This window comes from Hippichthys cyanospilos, chromosome 6 (assembly GCF_059441005.1).
Source record: "Hippichthys cyanospilos isolate Australia breed blue-spotted pipefish chromosome 6, RoL_Hcya_1.0, whole genome shotgun sequence".
Lineage (NCBI taxonomy): Eukaryota > Metazoa > Chordata > Actinopteri > Syngnathiformes > Syngnathidae > Hippichthys > Hippichthys cyanospilos.
Genome location: NC_142374.1, coordinates 2,123,328 through 2,141,975, shown reverse-complemented (window position 1 = coordinate 2,141,975; position 18,648 = coordinate 2,123,328). Strand labels below are relative to the sequence as shown.

At 42.5% G+C, this 18,648-nt stretch overlaps 1 long non-coding RNA gene across 1 annotated transcript; it reads right to left on the bottom strand.

The window, feature by feature from the left end:
- Positions 1–702: 702 nt before the first annotated feature.
- Positions 703–2,263, bottom strand: LOC148421833 (uncharacterized). The gene is made up of 3 exons (XR_015865938.1): positions 2,209–2,263; positions 871–929; positions 703–782 (listed from the first exon to the last, which is right to left on the bottom strand). It is a non-coding gene; the product is annotated as an uncharacterized LOC148421833 (long non-coding RNA).
- Between the last annotated feature and the right edge of the window lie 16,385 nt (positions 2,264–18,648).

Genomic DNA, 18,648 nt, shown 5'->3' with positions numbered 1-18,648 from the left:
AGGTCCTGGTGGACCTTCTGGTCCTGGTGGACCATCTGGACCTGGAGGGCCATCTGGTCCGGGGGAGCCATCTGGTCCAGGTGGGCCATCTGGCCCAGGTGGACCATTTGGTCCTGGTGAGCCATCTGGTCCTGGTGAGCCATCTGGTCCAGGTGGTCCTGGTTGACCATTTGGCCCAGTTGGCCCAGTTGGACCAGTTGGACCTGGTGGACCACCTGGCCCTGGTGGACCACCAGGTCCTGTTGGTCCATCTGGTCCTTGTGGACCTTCGGGTCCAGGTGGACCATTTGGTCCTAGTGGTCCCGGTGGCCCATTTGGTCCTTGTGACCCATCTGGTCCTTGTGGACCATTTGGCCCAGGTGGTCCTGGTGGACCAGCTGGTCCTGGAGGTCCAGGGGGTGACCCAGGTGGTCCGGGAGGTGGTCCAGGAGGTGACCCAGGTGGTCCGGGAGGTGGCCCCGGAGGTGACCCAGGTGGTCCGGGAGGTGGTCCAGGAGGTGACCCAGGTGGTCCAGGAGGTGGTCCAGGAGGTGACCCAGGTGGTCCGGGAGGTGGCCCCGGAGGTGACCCAGGTGGTCCGGGAGGTGGTCCAGGTGGTGACCCAGATTGTCCAGGAGGTGCTCCTGGAGGTGACCCAGATTGTCCGGGAGGTGGTCCTGGAGGTGGCCCTGGAGGTGGCCCTGGAGGTGACCCAGATGGTCCGGGAGGTGGTCCTTGTTGATTCCCCTCATCCGGAGTAACTCCAACTTGTCTCTTTATCCTAGCAGACATGCAGCTGGTTCCTGCAGTAAAGAGTTAACATCCGTGTTACTTGATGATGACCATTCACTTTCTCCTTGTTAGTTGGTAGTTGAGAGTTGGATCACTTACCAACCAGCAGAAGGGCAACAGTCAACACCTTGAGAATGATCATTGTGGCGGATGATGTCCTGAAAGGCAGTGGAAAGGAAAGGCAAATGCACATCTTTAGAAAGTCCTTCGAGCGGAAGTGATGTGAGAGCGGACAGCTTGGACAATGCCAGTTTATCTGGGCCTCTTTCTTTCTTCTTGCGACGAGGGCTGAAAACTGTCTGCCTTTCTTCATGTTGTTGCTGCCCAGTGAAACCCTCATATTGACCAAAACTATTACTTCTCAGGATTTTTTTAAGTGCTAGTTGTTCATTTATTATACTACATTAACACCAAACACGGGCAGAGCATTTCTGGCGATATGATTGTTTTCATGTCAATAGAGTTCATGTGGATGCTTGTGGTGCAAAGCAGAAGAAGTTTTTTGTCAATTCACTAAAGCTAAATGAATGTAACTTCTTTTTTTGATCCTTGCAGACAATCCACAATCTAGTACAAGAAGTCCCGTTCAATCGGTTTATATTTATAATATATACATGTGTTTGTGTGTGTGTGTGTGTGTACTTTTTTGCATGTATGCGTGTGTGTGTGTGTGTGTGTGTGTGTGTGTGTGTGTGTGTGTGTGTGTGTGTATGTGAATGACTTGACGGGTTGAAGCCGAGCATGCAAAAATGTTGTCTTCTTTTTTGGTCGGCATCTTTAGACTAAAAATAAATAAATAAATAATAATAATAATAATAATAATAATAATAATAATAATAATAATAATAACAAAGTAAGTACAGTTCATGTAGATCATTTATTCCTCCATTTGATTCGAAATATAATACAATAAATGTAAACCAAGACTAACTATAGCTTTAGTTGGAACAAAAAAAAATGAGGCCAAAAATTATGACAGATTTTAATTCTAGAGGGATGATTATGTTATGTATATAATCAGTAAGCAGGATTTCTCTATACTCTTATATTATGTAGTGACATGTTTCTGACATTATTTTCAAAATACGGAAATTGGGACAATTTGTGCTTGAATTCAATTTCAATAGATTGGCAGCTCCATAGCTTTGATGATGACCAGATAAGACCAAATCTTTAAGAAAGCTTTTGTTTTGTCTCTCACTTTAAAATTTTAGCGTTCAAACTCGATGACTACAATTGACAAGCTTTATAATGTGTATCAAGCAATCTCCGCTTTAGCTGAGTCCAAATAAATAGAATACATACTACATTTATACTTATATATATATATATATATATATATATATATATATGATACGAATAAATGTTTATCACTTGATTCTACAAAGTGCAACACTAAATACATCGAATATGGATGTTGTGTGATAAGGTACTCACCGCGCTCAATCAAGTTTGCTCTCAGAGTCTCTCGACTCTTCTGCTGGTGTCAGTCCTGCTCCTGTTGAGTTGGACCCGTTAACTCCTGTCTTAAATCGTCCCGTTAAGGGTGGAGTAAAGTTAAGGTGAGGCATTTAATTACATTTTCTTTAATTTTCACACAATTACAGTAGGTGGTTCATATTAGGCGGATCTTGTCAAGCAGCATTTGTACTACATGTTTCTACGCTGTAATTGACCAGTTAATTAAGTCAATGTGATCTGGAATCTTAGGCGTTTACTTGGAATCCTCATAGCTTTTCAATTAGACTGTATGCCGTGTTCATGTTTACTTTTGCTTTTTATTTGTATCTGCCTAGCAACAGGAAGTTGGCTGGGCTTCTTGATGAAGGTCACTGTTGCTTTAAATAGGACAAACGGTTTGCCTTTTTAAGTCAGTAAACACCCATCCTATGCCACAGCACTTTTGTTGAAATAATCATGTGTTGAGCAAAATATTATCCCATGTTATTTTATTTACAATATGCAGTTGGAAAGAAAAGTTGCTTTGAACTTCTTACAGATTTAATTTCATTAAAGCCCTATTTCAAATCTGTTCCAGCTACCATATTTTTTGGACTATAAACCACACTGGTATATAAGCCACAGCAGCAAAAAGTGAGTATAAAAACAATTTTTGACATGGATAAGCCGCGGCAGACTCTAAGCCACAGGTCGATATTTATGCAGAAAGATGGGATATGGAAGTTATAACAATTTTAAATTTCCTGTTTACAGCAACATCCTATCTTCAACAGACTGAACATGCCTAAATGTTTAGCAGTAACATATTTATAGAAAATAGATGAACTGATATTATAACATAAAATTGACAGAATCCTGCAAAATTAAAAAGCAGTTCAAACTCAAAATCAATACAGTATGGGTTATTTTAGTGAACATATAAACAAATTGCACATAATTCCTATATACAATCATATAAATACATTTTATATATATATATATATATATATATATATATATATATATATATATATATATATATATATATATATATATATATATATATATATATATATATATATATATATAATGTACACATCACAAACTTATACCAGATCTTATTATAATTTTACATAAATTACTATGTTTGTAGAAAGTGACATGCTCCAGCAACTCCAGATCTACCGTGTCAACCTGAATACAAAAACATTCAGTGCTCTGGGAGTATATTACCAAGGAAATTTCACTTTGTGTCCAATCACTCGACAGTTGGCATTGGCACACCTTGGGTCCCAGTTCACATGCCTCTCAGCCTTGTCCTACAGCAAGTGTTACGTGTGGTGTGGATGAGTCACCTGAACAATTGTGATTGTGAATGCCTTGTCTCCCCACAAACATTTGGTGGCTAGTCAAGTCAAGCCACTCATCGCCTTTGATTGTTTGAAATGCTTCCTGATAAATTAAATCATTGTTGCAGTCATAAAACAGTGTGAGGGTCAGCTGGGCAGGAGGAGAATGTGAAGGGAATCATATATTAGGTTGTTATCATTATGTTCTTAGTTCATTGTTACCCATTTATGCAATCCTAGTTCATCTTGACCCTGTCCTTAGATAGAACTGTTGACGCACGAAAGTGTGAGCCGGGACCTTGGCCCAGCTGCCGGTGGCGCCCGGCTGGCTCTTTTGTTGTGTCTTGTAATCTGCTATGCTTCTATTCAATAAAAGCCGGGGGGAACGGCTGGGCAAGTGGAAAAACTGGCGTTGGAAGACCCACGAGTTACATTTGCCCAAGCTCTTTTTTCCCTACGCCGGCGTAGAAAAGTCAATCTTGGCTGGTCTGAGTTACTCTTTTTGCTGTTTAAGCAGCTAGGCTTGTCCTAGTCTTCTTTTCTGAGATTTCTCTGACAGAGAACAAGTCAATTCAGGGTTTCCTCAGCAGGAACGTCAAGTAGACACCCCCTTGTGGTAAGTCCAACGAAACCCATCATTGGCCCAGTCATCAACCTTCAGCATAGAACTGGCTGGTGAATCGAGTTGTTGGCTCAGTTGTTGCCAACTGTCCACGTCCTTGCCTTGTGGAGGTTGTCTTCCTCTGTCTCCTCTCTGGGGAGGAGAGCCCTGGTGCTGGCCTTGTTCTGGCCAGACCTACCGCCACACCTGAAGCAGCCTTGACTTGGAGCTTGGCGAGAGCCACCTTGACCTCCGTAGGTGTTCCCCCTTCCACGACATGGCCCTCTGCCTCTCGCCGGCCATACCTCAGCCATCCACATCCGTTGATCTGCCTCCCTCTTTTTAGCCTTTCTGTTCTTTGCTTTTTTCCGCGGTTGTACTAATTGAAGTCTTAAAAGCCGTTACTGCATTCTCTCATCAGATTTGTTTAACCTGTGAAAATACATTTTAACGTGGTGAGTAACATGTTGATTAAAATAACCCTCATTACCTTCCAGGAGATCAGGGTCTTCAGAAAGCTTCTCCCTGACCTCCATAGAAAGTGTGTCTAGATGCAGTATTCTACAAATCATGCAACGTGGCTTGTCATGGGATGGATGTGAAACGGTCTTATCTGTCCACATGGTCAGGCAGGCATTGAGGTGTGCAGCGGGATCCATGGTGGAGGTGAAGTCTGGAAGTTTTGGTACTGCTGACACAGGAGAAGGAAAGACGTCCTGGAGCACAGCAAACAGTTGCACGGTAAAAGGAGCAAACAACCAATCAGGTTCAACCATATTAAGGCCACAGGATTTTATCAGATTGGTGACCTGAGGAACAGCATGCCTGAATCAATCTTACCATGTTGCCGCAAGCCAAATTCTGTTGGATCCGCATGTCGCATGCATGTGGCAAGAGGTGAGGAGTCAGTTGGTGGGGGGAGTGTGAAATCAAACAATCCCCCCCCCGTCTCAATGTCTGTGTCTGTGTCCACCCCATCCTGCTGCTGGGTGTGATTTTTTGCCATACTGGCTTTTAATTTGTCCTCTAAGGACAACCACTCTGGACCTTGGAATGCACATTATCCACAGTTCGCCTGTCTAACCTCTCGGTCAAGTTATATGTCTTTGTGTTGGGGGGGTCAGTCACCACGATTCCCACGATTTGCCCCCCCCCCCATGTCCTCTACAACAAGTTTCAACAAGTTTCAGTCGGTCAGTCCTTTTAGTATTGGCAGTCTCTACAAAAATTCCTTCCCTACCCAGTTGGTAAACTGAGGCTTGCCTTTTTGATCATTAGATGCAGTTTGGGATAGCTCAGTGTGCTCGAGAGGTGCAGTGGTCCTGCCCTGTTCTGCAACCACCTATGGCAGGTCAAATTGACCATCTTTTTCATCCCGAACAGCAGCCACAGCAGTTATCATCAAACACATTTCATGCAAATTGAGCCACAACTTATCATACTCCTTTATTTCTCTTTATTACTCCTCTTCATCCATCCACTTTCCTCTACCTTCTCCCTCAACTGTTTTTCTACTGCAATGACTTCCCTTTCTGCCATCTGAAAATCCTTAGCCAAATGTGCAAAAGTACATTTATCTCTATTAACCTTTTTATCCTCCTACCATTTCACCCAAACTTTTGTCCAATCGTTTTATTTTTTGCTTTTTCTTTTCCACACATGCCAACAACTGATTTTCTAGTTCCCTCCATAACTCATCCATTGTTTTGTGCCATCTTCCACCATAACTTTTACAACCAAATTTACCACATTCTGCATCCCACTCCTCCTCCAAATTCACTGGTGGCATACTCATCTCCTGAAATAGTAGTCAATTAAGTCCCTGTCCCTTTCTAAGGATCCTAAAATCCCCAACGTATACGGAAACGTAAATGACATGATCAAAAATAAAATGGTATGTAAACTCCATTAGTTTACACTTGAAATACCATTTTATTTTAAAATGAATCTAGGGAAGGGATTTCTTACGGTCTGATGAACGTCTGCTCCATTGGGTCTCTGCCTCGACAATGTGTGTGCGTGCTGAAGGAATCTAGAAACAGCTTCTTGCCTTAACCTAGTTCCTAGCGTGTTTGTTTTTGTTGAAAGATCGCACATATCACAACATAATGAAACAATTGATTTAATCCAGAGAGAGTGCGGAAGTACACGAGGCCTCGGGCCAGTCCTGCCACAGGTTGGAGCAGAAAATGTCAACGTTTCACCTTCCACATTCAGTTCTTATACCCTTTTGGGGCATGTGGTCCCACTTTGGAATGCAGGTGTGTGTGTGTGTGTGTGTGTGTGTGTGTGTGTGTGTGTGTGTGTGTGTGTGCGTGTGTGCGTGCGTGGGTGTGTGTGTGTGCGTGTGTGCATGTGGGTGTGTGCGTGGGGATGGTGTCTTCACAAGTCTTTGTTCTTTGGAAGTGGGAGGAAGTCTGATCACCATAAACCCTGACTGATATCGTCTCTTGATGGCCACAACTGGCCTTTTGTTCCTGGTGGAATGTTGTGTTGGGGGATGCCATTTGTTCCTTTTGGAGGTGACTGCTTCATACTTACAATACGTCGTCTAAATCTTTATTAGAATAACACAGTTCACCATTTAATTGATATATTGGATTTAAAAAACATGTATTTCCTTTAATGCCAACTCCAAATTAATTCATGCACACATATCACTCAAATGCATGTAAAATAAATAAATATTATATTACAATTGTGATTGATAATGCTCCCGATATGCTCAGAGATGAACCAACTGTCACATGCTTCACGCTTTGCACACGCAATTTAGCTGCTCACTTGAAAAAGTTCTTCATATGTTGTTTGTCATAAATGTACTAAGAAATATTAATATTTTTCCTTTGGGCAAAAGTGTTTCCTCATAGTATTTTGGTACTGAAATTTCCTTTGAAGTAACATTAGAGTGATCCTTTGTTTTTTGCGGTTAATGGGGACCGAAATCCCCCCACGAAAAGTAAAATCCGTGAAGTAGCGCCCCCCCCCCCCCCAAAAAAAAAATAGATAGATAGATAGAATTTATTGTGAAATGTCTTCATGCTATACACATTATTTAAGACAAATATTACTGCAGTACACATATTTACTTAAATCTTAAATGATTAAACCTTATACACTGTACAGTAAGTGAGCAGTTACCCCTTTCCTTTGAAGTCTCGCACAGTTGCTGTCATATTAGCAGCGGCCTGGATGTTGAATTAAAGTCTAAACTGTGCATGATCAAACATGATAACAAAATGACATGATCAAAAATAAAATGGTATGTAAACTCCATTAGTTTACACTTGAAATACCATTTTATTTTAAAATGAATCTAGGGAAGGGATTTCTTACGGTCTGATGAACGTCTGCTCCATTGGGTCTCTGCCTCGACAATGTGTGTGCGTGCTGAAGGAATCTAGAAACAGCTTCTTGCCTTAACCTAGTTCCTAGCGTGTTTGTTTTTGTTGAAAGATCGCCCATACCACAACATAGTGAAACAATGGATCTAATCCAGACAGAGTGGGAAAGTACACGAGGCCTCGGGCCAGTCCTGCCACGGGTCGGAGCAGAAAATGGCAACATTTCACCTTTAACATTCAGTTCTTATACCCTTTTGGGGCAAGTAGTCCCACTGTGGAATGCAAGTGTGTGTGTGTGTGTGCGTGTGTGTGTGTGTGTGTGTGTGCGTGCACGTGCGAGTGTGCATGCGTGTCGGTGTGTGCGTGTGTGCATTCGTGGGGGTCTGTTTGTGTGGGGTCGGCGTCGTGCAGGCGTGGGTGTTTTTTTTGTGTGGGGATGGCGTCTTCAAAAGTCTTTGTTCTTTGAAGCGGGAGGAGGTCTGACCACCATAAACCCTGGCTGATATCTTCTCTTGAAGGCCACACCTAGCCTTTTGCTCTTGGTGGAATGTTGTGTCGGGGGATGTCATCTGTTCGTTTTGGAGGTGCTGACTTGTCTTTATTTCTCCTGGGCCAAGACTATATCTGCTTTATACTGACATTACATCGTCTCAATCTTTATTAGAATAACACAGTTCCATGTACACACTATTTAATTGATACATTGAATTTGAAAAATATGAATTTCCTTCAGTGCATGTGCCAACTGCCCAACAACAACTGCGTTTGCCCTTTGTGCATTTCATGAGCGACATGGTACACTGTGTAACTTATTAAATGCACCCCGGCACATGTTGCTGTCAACAGGCAGAGGCAGAGGAGCAGTTGTTCACCAGATCATTGGAAATCTCTTACCTAGATTTATTTTATAATGAAATGGTATTTCAAGTGTAAACTCTCCAGCTGCGCGAGACTTCAAAAGAAAGGAGTAACAGTTCACTTACTGCACTGTGTATACGGTTTAATCATATAAGACTTGAGTAAATATGTGTACTGGTCATTCCATGTCCGAGGAGGGCCCGTGGCAAATGCATTTATAGTTAACTTGTCTGTCTGGCATGCAATAAACCGTCACAGCTTGTCTCTCCGCAATACAGTATAGCTTTTTGTTTTTCCCCCTAAAAAATCCACAAAAGACTGAGGGCCCAAAAATCAAAGCACGAAGTATACTGTATATCTTGTTCTACCTTTTTAAATTTTTGGATCATATATTTTATACATATATACAATTTATAGCTAGCTTGAAAGCATAGTAGTGGTCCATAAGTGATTTTTGTTTTTGGTAAAAGGCATGTCCCTTAAAAATTAAAACTTAGTAAATGTAAAAAAAAAAAAAAAAAAAACTAAAAAAAAAAAAAAGACACTGTTTGTCTTTATTACTCTTTCTTCCAAAGCGGGTTGAAGTTGTACATCTATAGGTTGAGCAGAAATCAATGGAATCGAATAATTTTGAATCAAAAGTTGTTTAGAATCAAAAATCGATTCTGAATTGAATTTGAGACTCCAAAATTGGAATCAAATTTTGAGACAGTCAAGGATTTGCACCCCTAGTATTTTTTTTTACTTAAAAATGTTCCAACTATAGAAGGATCACACTCCTCAGCCTCCCCGGTAAAGTCTATTCAGGGGTGCTGCAGAGGAGTGTCCGTCTGTAAGTCGAACCTCGGATTCACGAGGAGAAGTGTGGTTTTCGTCCCGTGGAAGAGTGGACCATGGTCTCTGACCATGAGAAAATGATCTTCGGTCGGAAAAGGGTGGAGTGCCCTGTCCAGGTCAGAAATTATGTCCTGCCCCAAGTGGAGGAGCTTAAGTATCTTGGGGTCTCGTTCACGAGTGAGGGTAGGATGGAACGTGAGATCGACAGGCGGATCGGTGCAGCATCTGCTGTTATGCGGACTCTGTACCGGTCTGTCGTGGTGAAGAGAAAGCTGAGCCGAAGCCTAAAGCTCTCTATATACCGGTCGATCTACGTTCCTGCCCTCACCTATGGTCACCAGCTGTGGGTCATGACCGAAAGAACGGGATCTCGGATACAAGTGGCCAAAATTAGTTTCCTCCGCAGGGTGTCCGGGCTCTCCCTTAGCGATAGGGTGAGAAACTCGGTCATCCGGGAGGAACTCAATGTCAAGCCGCTGCTGGCTGCTCTAAAAACCACATCTTCCATCTCACTATGTATGTAATCTCACTATGTATGTAATGTCAACAGCGGCTAGAAGTGTCGCAAAAAAAAAAAAATATCAAGGACAAATGTAAGAACTGTTAAACTAAAACATTTCCAAAACATTATTTGGGGTTCAGCCCACATTGGCGTGATACCAGTTGATCCACGGACCGGTGGTTGGGGACCGCTGTTTTAAGTGACTTGAGGCCTTTCCCACTTGGTCAGAGACATTTTGTTGTAATGAAGTCGTGTTCAATATTCCAGAAGATGGCACTATTTCATTCCAATTTTATTTTTTTATTAGTTTTTTTTTTTTGCTGTAGTCTGCCTTAAAATAAAAAAAAATTAAAAAAAAAAAACCTTTCTTGTTCCTATCATGTTATCTTTGATAGCTGTGTGTGCGTGCATGATTGCTGGTGAAATTTAGACAAAAATTTTGAATGACAGTGGGACTCATTTTGCAAACAAAGCCATTAAAAAATGTTGGAGAAAATCTTGACATTACTTGCGTGTTTGATCTCTTTTCAATTTACAGATGTCTTAGCCTGGCCACAATATTCAAATCTGTGCAGACCTAACATTTGAAACCATAATTTTTTTCCTGTTTGTGGGATAGGTAACAACGTGTTGTGTCCGTGGAACGGTTGACCCCATATTTACCTAAGGAAATATACAGTAATAAATATACATCGAACAACTTGTGAGTGCATGGGATAACATGTTAGCTAATATTAGTTATCTTCATCATGTTATTCAGAGCAGCCCTGTATGCGCTTAGCTCATTCACATTTTCGTTTGTCCCAAGTATTTCCCTTGAAATTAAAAGCTTTTGTATTTCGGTTTTATGATTGACTTAATGTAATTTGCATGGATTTTTGTTCATTCTGAGGTTGGAGATCACTGCAGTAGATCACCATCCCGTTTTGGCAAAATGTGTTTAGCAATTTACTTTTTTTTGTCCTCATGCTCCATTTTAATGCCAGTGCTGACTGCACTCCTTGCGATTAAGATTGTACTGTGCTGCTTTAGACCACATGCTTCCAGCCTTTGATAAGGTATTTTATCGCCAAATTCATTGTTATTCTGATAGCTGTGAACCAAGATTTGCCCCTGTGTTGATTTCTATATTTGAGTTCCCATATCTGCATCCTGCCAGCCTGTCCAATTGAAGTTCTGTTTGCTTGATTTGGGAGGTCATGACAGTCATCTTGGTTTCAGTAGTCTAGTTCTCCCTCATATTCTCTGTGAACCTAGAAGACCTTAACAAATAAATAAATTCAACAAAACAGTATATCTTTGTTTTTCCTTCCCCTCCCTTTTTGGAATAGTTTCTCATCGTCTGTTTAAAGGGACAATGTGTAAGATTTAGCCAACGTTTCATTATGGGCGGCAGGAGGTGCTGCATTTACCATTGTCCGTAGCTATAGCAGACATGGCAGTCTCCGGAGGAGTGCCACCCCCCATGTGATATAATTTAGTGATAAATAGGCCTACGATTATATTCAAAACATACGGGTTGTCAATAAGAACACATTTATTTGCACATTTTTTTAATTTATAAAAATTTAATTTATTATTTTTTTAAATGAAAAACATTCTAAATATTACGCATTGTCCATTTAAAGATCTTTCTTTAATTCTGCTTCTACACACACTCTCTGAGATCACAGGACTGTTCTGTTAGACTTGTGTCTCTTTGAAACTTCAAATATAAAGAAAGCAAAGACACTTAGTTTTCCAGACTAATTTACTGCTCTGACACAAATCCTGAAAATTCTACAACATATCATATAACGTGGTCCAAATGGTGGTTCAGCCTGGCAAGGTGGTGGTACATGTGGGTCATTTTCATCTTCGGTTACAGGTTGTCTAGGAGGCCTTGTTTGTTAAGGGTGTGAATATCATGGGTCATCTTCTGGTAGTGTGTCATCTTCTAGTAGTGTGTCATCTAATGGGAGTGGGCCATCTAGTTTTCCAAAGGGCACGTGTACAGGAGGTGTGCAAGATGGCGGAGGAAGAGGAGGCCAAGGGGGTGACCAATATGGCCAAGGTAGTGGTGGTCCAGGTGGACATGGTGAAGGTGGCCAATAAGGACAAGCTGATGGTGGTCCAGGTGGACCAGGAGGTCTGGGTGGTCCTGGTGGACTAGTTGGCCCTGGTGGTTCATTTTGTCCTGGTGGACCATCGGGCCCTGGTGGACCATGTGGCCCTGGTGGGCCAGGTGGTCCTTCTGATTCTGAGCCATCTGGTCCTGGTAGACCATCTGGCCCTGGAGGGCCATCTGGTCCTGGGGTGCCATCTGGCCCCGGTGGGCCATCAGGCTCGGGTGGACCGTTTGATCCTGGTGAGCCATCTGGTCCTGGTGAACCATCTGGTCCCGGTGGTCCCTGTGGACCACATGGTCCAGTTGGCCCTGTTGGACCAGCTGGACCTGGGTGACCATCTGGCTCTGGTGGACCATCTGGCCCTGGTGGTCCATTTTGTCCTGGTGGACCATCGGGCCCTGGTCGACCATGTGGCCCTGGTGGGCCAGGTGGTCCTTCTGATCCTGAGCCATCTGGTCCTGGTGGACCATCTGGCTCTGGAGAGCCATCTGGTCCTGGGGCGCCATCTGGCCCCGGTGGGCCATCTGGCCCGGGTGGACTGTTTGGTCCTGCTGAGCCATCTGGTCCTGGAGGACCATCTGGTCCCGGTGGTCCTGTGGACCACGTGGTCCAGTTGGCCCTGTTGGACCAGCTGGACCTGGGTGACCATCTGGCCCTGGTGGACCAACTGGCTCTGGTGAACCCTCAGGTCCTGGTGGTCCATCTGGTCCCGGTGTACCGTCTACTCCTGGTGGTCCTGGTGGGCCATCTGGTCCCGGTGGACCATCTGGCCCTGGTGACCCATCTGGTCCTTGGGGTGACCCAGATGGTGATCCAGGTGGTCTAGAAGATGGTCTTAGAGGTGTATCAAAAGGTACTGGAGTTGGCCCTGGTGGATCTATTTCATCTTTAATAACTGCTATTTGTCTCTTTATCCTAGCAAGACATAAAGCTGGTTTCTGCAATAAAGAATTAGCAGTTGTGTTACATTGTGACATTTCCTTAACCCTTTGTTTATTGGTTGCTGAGAGTTGGGCCACTTACCTATCAGCAGGCCAAAAGTCAACACTTTGAGAATGATCATTGTGGCTGATGATGTCCTAAAACATTCTGAAAAGGAATGGTAGATCCACATCTAAAGAATGTCTATCAGGCAGATGTGATGAAAGAGCTGACTATTTGGACATTGTTAATTTATCCGGGCCTGCCCCCCCCACCGATTTAGAATGTGTTACAGTTTATTTACACATATATCTCATATCTCTTATGTTGTGTTAGTAATGATTGTTGAGGTCATTTCAGAAGGCAGTCATCAAAAGCACATGTCCAATGCCCAGAGCCACTCAAGGACCCCTCTGGAAGAGGAAGTTGTGTTCTAGGAAATGTTAGCAGTTGTTGACCTGTTTGATTTACTGAGATAGTTGCTACATATTATATCGTGCCACTCTCACATGCACTTATCTTTCCAAACACAGTCACAGATGTCGAAACAAACGTGCATTTCATACTTTTGGGTTCTGGCAACACACACCCCCCTGTGCACTTTTGCACTTTAAGGCCGGAACCTTCATGTAACTTGGGGTCCTCTAAGATAATAAAGGAAGCAGACGAGAGGGATGGGCCTCAGAGCGGGGCAGAACTGCAGCCTTTGTGGTCCTGAATCGTTCTCCTCATACAGAGCTGAAATTTGCCTTCTCTCTTTCTTTGTGAGCCATTGGTTTTTACAAATGTCTACTCAGTAAACCTGACAACCTTTCTACCCATTTTCCATGGTTTAATAATCCGCTGTAGAAGACAGCCAAGTTGCGCAACATTCAGCCACTTCTCTAACTGCAGAAAACTGAGCAATGTTGCCCAAACCCAGAAAACCAGTTAGAGGATTGGATGCCACTACAATGAATGGGTGGATGAGGGGTTTGCGTGCCCCCAATGATCCTAGCAGCTAAGCACTCGAGCCAGGCCTAGAGGTAGGGCTAGCAATCAAGCGCCTCTCCGGGTCGGAGATGAGGTCCTGCCCCAAGCGGAGGACTTCAAGTATCTTTGAGTCTTGTCGATGAGTGAGAGCTGGATGCAATGGGAGATTGACAGGCGGATCAGTGCAGCGTCCACTGTGATGCGGATGCTATACTGGTCTGTCATGGTTGAAGTGAGAGCTGAGCCGAAAGGCAAAGCTTTCTGTTTACTGGTTGATCTGCATTCCTGCCCTCACCCATGGTCACGAGATCCCGGATACAAGCAGCCGAAATGAGTTCCCTCTACAACATAGGTGTAAAACTCCAGTCCTAGAGGGCCGGCATCCTGCATGTTTTCCGGTTTTCTTTCCCCAACACACCTGATTCAAATGATTAGCTCATTAGCAAGCTCTGCAGGGGCTTCAAAATGATCCCAATCATTTGAATCAGGTGTTTTTGAGGGAAAGGGTTTGAAAACATGTAGGATACGGGCCCTCGAGGACTGGAGTTCGACACCTGTGCTCTACAAGGTTTCCTGGAATTCCCTTATGCTGCGTTCACACCGAATGCGATCGAGGCGTAATGGAGGTCGCACGACAGGGCGCGAAAGCGCGTCAGGCGACGCGATAGACGCGCATGGAGCGACGCAAGATGCCGCGCGGCACCACTCGAAGCCACACGGTGCGTAATTTCGCATGTTGCTAGTTAAAAATTAAGTTCATTTTTTTTTACTTTTGTCGCATCGCGACAGCCAGTCAACTTCGGGAATGTTCAACATCTCACACAGGGGGTAGGAATGAATCATGAATGAAGGAATGAATCATCAATGAAGCCTGCTTAGAACTAAACATGATGATTTACTTTTGAGCAAATTTGGATCAATTGGCAGCCAAAATGACATTTTCTGTGATTTCAAACCAAATTTATTAAAATCGTGACTGACTTACAAAAAGGAATGCTGAAACAAACATCTAAAGGTGGGCAGACCGTCAGCATCAATGGACAACTGCTTTGCGGATGGACCGACAAGTGACAGGAACGCTCATTAAACATCGGAATAAGAAGGTGTGTTTCGTTTGAGTTGTAATCGTCTGGAAAGAAATTCTGTCAGATGTCCGTTGGACCGATGCTCCACTGTTGCCAACAGAATGACAAAGCAATTGTGTTTTGCCTGGGTGTTTACTGCTTTGTTTGCTTGCACTGACTACAACATGGAATCGCATTGTGCTTACAGCACAAGAAGTGGCGGACTGTGCCAATTTAATGAAATGAACTGCCTCGGTTCAGGTCACTTATTGTCTTCCACAGTTACAACCTTTATAGCGTTACTGTCATTGTTTGTGCTTTTTTTCTGAGTCTTAGTTTGATGAACTTAAATGCATCCTAGTCAGCAAAATTATTTTCTAGACCTGGAGTAAAAAGTTTTGTTAGAATTATGTGTTCCGTAACATTCAGAGTGAATAAGTAAACAGCGAAGCATATGACATTGTGACACAAGATGAAGTGAAGATGGAGAAACCACAGTACTGTAATCACTAAGCTAATACGAAATGCTGCCATACAAGACTAAAAAAGTTTAGGTATACAGCATTTTTTGCAAAAAAGAGTGTGTTGAACCACAACAGGGTGGAGAGTATCCAGCTTTGAAGAACAAAATACATTACTATTAATTAGTGTCTAGACAGAGAATAATAGCGTTGCGGTAAGCACACACGCCTTCAAACCATAAATTAATATGTTACTTCCTACGTCAGCATTGGACAATTTGTAAAGGTCAAATATTGTGAAGAATGTGAAGAATTTATTTTGAATATAATTGCTAGTGTCATGGAAAATGCATATTCAGCCAGTATGAATCTGACGCTCCGTTGTTCTGTGACCACCTGGTTTTGTTTGAGCAAAGACCATTTCAATTAACATGCATGAACATTTCACCTAACATGCATGAGAACTTGCTGAGTAGCTAAAATAAGATGACCCTGACCGATAAGTGAGTTCAAGACCCACATATGTTATAGTCATTGTCTTTAACTGACTTGTTGTAAACATTGCAACTTGTATTCAATTAGGAAACAAACAAAAAAAACTACTGTATGTGGATAAGGTGCTGCCAGATGTGTTGTATACCAGCAACATCATGACAATTAAGGCATTCTTGTCTATTCGATGCAAGACCTGGGGTATATGCTTGTTACCTGGTGCCTTGCTGCATATGACAATTCCGCCTCAGTTTTTTTTCACTGTATATACATGAATCGGTGAGGTGTGAGATATGTGATGTGTATCACGGCGCTTCCGTGATGGCTCTCCATCTTGACCGTTCATCCTTTGTGCTTTCAAGTATGAATGACTCCTCCTCGGCGAGCTGATTTTTAGCAGCAGTTTTTTGTACGATGCGGTCTTGATCCCCTTGCAAAGCTTGACATATTACATACCAAGCCTGGTGCATTGATCTCGTCACCCAAATAAGTTTGTTGTGAACAAACCTTGTGACAGTAATTTCTTCACGTCTGTCAGCGCAAACCCAGACAGGTCCCAAACCACTGATGATACAACTCCTGTCTTTTAAAAACGAACTGTTAGCTTTATTCAGCCGCAGTCATGTTGCGCTAGCTTTCTGTTTGCGTTGAATGCGAAGTAAACAAGAGGAATATGGAACTATTTGAATAGCTGAATAGCTTGCTGAAATATAAATTATATCTTGTTATAATGTGCTCTCTCTCTCTAGACTCTAAACAACCCGAAACACTTGTTTTATACAGTAGAAATGCTAACACAACAGCAATAAACAACTTAGAGCTCCCCTCCTTCAGCTCACGATTTCATGCAATTTTTTTTACTCTGATGATTCAGGTCAGTAAGAAAAAAATAAGGACACTGTGCCAAAACCCATTAGACTATTGTGAAGACTGATATCAGTTGGGACAGTCAGGCTGATAAAAGCCAGATAATTCTCTCCCTTTTTAATTTAGTATACTCAGAAGGCCTTGCACAACTGGTTACTGCATTAAAACTGAAAACAAGAAATTGTGGTTGAGTCAGATTTTGTCCTCAAAATCTTAGCTGACGTCTCCTGACATCATGACAATTGGGAAATGACGCTTATTACTTCATATTGCATAATGGGTTATTTTTGAAACTCGGCATCTATTGCAGCCTGTTGAGTCTGGAGGGGAACTCCTCCCACTTGTGTCCCATTTTAAAGGTTTCTTATCTTTCCAACACTTGGGTTTGGGTTTTTTTTTTCACCCTCTTGTGCAAGCTTTGATCATGGTATCATCGTTGTGTATTTGTGATGTTCTGTTTGACGCTATCTTTGATATCTTTTTCATCTGTGAAGCCCCTTTAGACCGCGGTATTCAGGGCTATGCAAATAAATTTGATTTGACTTTCCTTACTGAAGAGTTGGCAACACTTTTCTGTTTGAATGTGATATTTTACATGTAGTCAACAGATATTGGCATGGGAGGATTATGAAAGTTACAAAAGATTGACTGACTTTCTGAATAAATTGTTTTAAATGATTCGATAGTCCCATTGTGCAATTTTTCCCATCCCTAGGCTTCATTAATCCATCACTACAGTTTACCATAAATTACCTGCAGGAGCACCGGAGAGTAGGCCAACCAAGTTGCCTTGGAAATGGGCTGACCTAGGAGCCAAAGAGCAAAAGACTGCAAGATATTCATTTTTTTAACCCCTCGGTGTTGATGGCAAACTATATGTGTGTTTTTCATACAGAAAATAAAAATTGACGCTGATTTTCTTATTGACGTTAGTTTGAGTAAATGTATAAAGAAAAAGGTCATTGTATCCATTTTGAAATAAGGCTTTAATGAAATTACATCCATGCGAAGTAAAAAGCTAGTTTTCTTTCCAACCGCTTACTGAAAATAACGTGACATTTGTTGATTTAATGCGTGATTATTTATAAAAAAAAAATGTTTTGTGCCAAAGCATAGCGATGGGTGTTTAGTGACTTAAAAGAGGTAAACGGTTTGACCTTTTTCAAGTACCACTTGAACAAGGAGCCCACCCAACTCCCTGTTGCTAGTCATACAGTATATAAATAAAATGCAAAATGACATTGTCAAATACAGCGTGGAAACAATGAAGAAGCAATGCCGCTTGACAAGACCCGCCTAATATGAACCAACTACTATCATTGTGTGAAAATGAATGAAAATTCATTAAATGCCTCACCTTAACAAGTGCTCCACCTTAAAGGGGTGATTTAAGCCTGGAGTTCACAACTGTAGGACAACAGGAGTAGGACAGGAGCAGGACTGACATCAACACAAGAGTCGTGAGACAAACTCGATTGAGCGTGGTGAGTAGTCTATCACACAACATCCATGTTCGATGTATTTAGTGTTGCACTTTGTCCAATCAAGTGAAAAATACATAATTGGACTCAGGTGAAGTGAGCATTTCTTGATATGCTAAAGGAAGCTTATCATTTGAGGCTATCAATTTTGATTGCTGACATTTTTAAGTGAGAAAGATAAAGGGAAAAAACTTTCTTAAAGGTTTGTCTGATCTGGTCATCAGAAGAGTTCATAGCTGCCAAACTATCAACATTTACTCCCAGCACAATTTGTCTCTATTTGCATCCAGCCATCATTTTTCAAGAGCTCACTATCCTCAATAGAGTCACTGACTTGGTGCTACCTATCCCAGCTGTTACAAGCGGTAGACAGGAGAAACTCTGAACTGATTGCCAGCCAATTTCATGGCACGCAGGGATGAACAACCCTTCACGCACCCATTCACACTTAGGAGAAATTTAAACTGTGCATGTAGTGCATGTTTCCGGAATGTGGAAGGAAGCCAGAATGTCCGGAGAAAACCTACGCGGGTACATGGCGAGCATGCAAACTCCTCACAGGGAAGCCACAGTGAGCTGA